At 41.5% G+C, this 3,374-nt stretch overlaps 1 pseudogene; it reads right to left on the reverse strand.

Annotated features, from left to right (window-relative positions):
• Positions 1-573: 573 nt before the first annotated feature.
• LOC129547636 (small ribosomal subunit protein uS3 pseudogene) lies at positions 574-1,427 on the reverse strand (annotated as a pseudogene).
• Between the last annotated feature and the right edge of the window lie 1,947 nt (positions 1,428-3,374).

Consider the following 3,374-nt stretch of genomic DNA (forward strand, 5'->3'; position numbering starts at 1 on the left):
TGCAAATCTAAACAATGGAAGATATTTAACACCTTTTGGATTGGCAAAATTGGTAAGTTTAATGGTATCTAGTTCTAACAAAAGTGTAGGAAGGTGGGGATGTTCACGTAGGATTGGTGGTATTAAAACTAGTTGGACTTTTGTGTAAATGATTTAGGGTTGCTGTCAGTAGAGAATGCACATACGCTTGGTCTGTCAAGCTCACTACTAGAAATATTCCATAAGGTCATACCTGCCAAAGTTCATCAAGATAGGATGTATACAGGTGTTTAATAAAGCATCATTTATAGTTGCAAAAAAAAAACAAACCTGGAAATAGTCAAATTGCAATTAATAGGATATGAATAGGGTATTGGTGTAATAACTAATAGAAAATACTCTGCAGTCTTTTTTTTTTTTTGCCACACAGCTTTCAAGACCTCAGTTCCCTGAGCCTGGGCACCTTGCAGTGGAAGCATCAAGCCCTAATCACTGGACCATCAGGGGATTTCCTTTGTAGTCTTTTTTTTTTTTTTTTAGATCTTTAATCCATTTTGAGTTTACTTTTGTGTTTGGTGTTAGGAAGTGTTCTAGTTTCATTCTTTTTTTTTTTTTTTTCTTTTAAAAAGATTTTATTAAAGGTCTTTACAGACCCACACTCAGATTCCAGATCCAGCGACCAAGGAGACCTATTGTGCTGTGGGTACCGGCTGGGGCATGGCAGGCGGCTCTGGCTTCCCACCCTTCTGTTCAGAGATGGGGGTGGTGGGCAGTATTTCATCTTTGGGTTCCACAATGCTCACGTGATCAGGCAGAGGCTTCTTAGGGCCAATCTTACCAGTTGGGTCCCAAGGCAGCATGATCTTTACCTTGATGCCCAGCACACCCTGTCTGAGCAGCACGTGGCGCACGGCGGTGTCGACGTAGTAGTTCACAGGGTCCCCCCTGTGGATCATGAGGCCGTCCACAAACTTCATGGATTTAGCCCTCTGCCCTCGGAGCTTCCCAGACACCACGACCTCGCAGCCTTTGGCCCCACTCTCCATGATGAACCGCAGCACACCATAGCAGGCCCTCCGCACAGCAAGGCCTCCTAGGAGTTTGTAACGCAGAGACTCTGCCTGGGCAATGGCACACAGTCCTCTTGTGGCTACCTTTTCAGCATAAAGCTCTACACTGCCTTCAGGAAAGCCAAATCTCTTCTGAACCACAGCAGTCAATTCCCGGATCCGCCGGCCCTTCTCACCAAGTACATTCTGTGTCCTGGTGGCCAAGATAATGATTTCTGTCCTGGTTGGTGTAACTCGGACCTCAACTCCAGAGTACCCATCTTCAGCCAGCTCCCGAGTGAGAAACTCACTCAGTTCAGCTTTGAAGATGCCATCAGCAACAAACTTCCTCTTCTTGGAAATTTGTACGGCCATCTTGCCGCCGCGAGCCGCCGAAAGGAAAGGGTAGTTTCATTCTTTTACAAGTGGCTGACCAGTTTTCCCAGCACCACTTGTTAAAGAGACTCTTTTCTCCATTTTATATTCTTGCCTCCTTTGTCAAAGATAAGGTGTCCATAAGTGCGTAGATTTATCTCTGGGCTTTCTATTTTGTTCCATTGATCTATATTTCTGTCCTTATGCCAGTACCATTCTGTCTTGATGACTGTGGCTTTGTAGTAGAGCCTGAAGTCCGGCAGGTTGATTCCCCCAGTTCCATTCTTCTTCCTCAAGATTGCTTTGGCTAGTCGAGGTTTTTTGTATTTCCATACAAATTGTGAGCTTATTTGTTCTAGGTCTGTGAAAAATATCGTTGGTAGCTTGATAGGGATTGCATTGAATGTATAAATTACTTTGGGTAGTATACTCATTTTCACAGTATTTATTCTTCCAATCCACGAACACAGCATAGTTCTCCATCTATTAGTGTCCTCTTTGATTACTTTCACCAGTGTTTTATAGTTCTCTATGTACAGGTCTTTTGTTTCCTTAGGTGGATATATTCCTAAGTATTTAATTCTTTTCATTGTAACAGTGAATGGAATAGTTTCCTTAATTTCTCTTTCTATTTTCTCATTATTAGTATATAGGAATGCAAGGGATTTCTCTGTGTTGATTTTATATCCTGCAACTTTGCTGTATTCATTGATTAGCTCTAGTAGTTTTCTGGTAGAGTCTTTAGGGTTTTCTGTGTAGAGAATCATGTCATCAGCAAACAGTGAAAGTTTTACTTCTTCTTTTCCAATTTATATTCCTTTTATGTCTTTTTCTGCTCTGATTGCTGTGACCAAAACTTCCAGAACTATGTTGAATAGTAGTGTTGAGAGTGGGCACCCTTGTCTTGTTCCCGACTTTAGGGGAAATGCTTTCAGTTTTTCACCATTGAGGATAATGTTTGCTGTGGGTTTGTCATATATAGCTTTTATTATGTTGAGGTATGTTCCTTCTCGGAGAAGGCAATGGCAAGCCACTCCAGTACTATTGCCTAGAAAATCCCATGGATGGAGGAGCCTGGTAGGCTGTAGTCCATGGGGTCGCTAAGGGTCGGACACGACTGAGCGACTTCACTTTCACTTTTTACTTTCACACATTGGAGAAGGAAATGGCGACCCACTCCAGTGTTCTTGCCTGGAGAATCCCAGGGACGGGGAAGCCTGGTGAGCTTCCGTCTATGGGGTCGCACAGAGTCGGACATGACTGAAGTGACTTAGCAGTTAGCATGTTCCTTCTATTCCCACCTTCTGGAGGGTTTTCATCATAAATGGATGTTGAATTTTGTTGAAAGCTTTCTCTACATCTATTGAGATAATCATATGATTTTTATTTTTCAGTTTGTTAATGTGGTGTATTACACTGATTGATTTGCAGATATTGAAGAATCCTTGCATCCCTGGGATAAAGCCCACTTGGTCATGATGTATGATCTTCTTAATGTGTTGTTGGATTCTGATTGCTAGAATTTTGTTAAGGATTTTTGCATCTATGTTCATCAGTGATATTGGCCTGTAGTTTTCTTTTTTCGTGGGATCAATACCAGGTTTTGGGATTAGGGTGACCAGCCAAAAGCTGGTTCTTTGAGAGGGTAAATAAAATTGACAAACCACTAGCCAATCTCATCAAGAAACAAAGGGAGAAGAACCAAATCAATAAAATTAGAAATGAAAATGGGGAGATCAGAACTGACAACACAGAAATACAAAGGATCATTAGAGAATACTATCAGCAATTATATGGCAATAACATGGACAATTTGGAAGAAATGGACAAATTCTTAGAAAAGTACAACTTTCCAAAACTGAACCAGGAAGAAATAGAAAATCTTAATAGACCCATCACAAGCATGGAAATAGAAGCTGTAATCAGAAATCTTCCAGCAAACAAAAGCCCAGGTCCAGATGGCTTCACAGC

Source organism: Moschus berezovskii, chromosome 24 (genome assembly GCF_049115385.1).
Source record: "Moschus berezovskii isolate FMDL1 chromosome 24, NW_MosBer_1.0, whole genome shotgun sequence".
NCBI classification, from domain to species: domain Eukaryota; kingdom Metazoa; phylum Chordata; class Mammalia; order Artiodactyla; family Moschidae; genus Moschus; species Moschus berezovskii.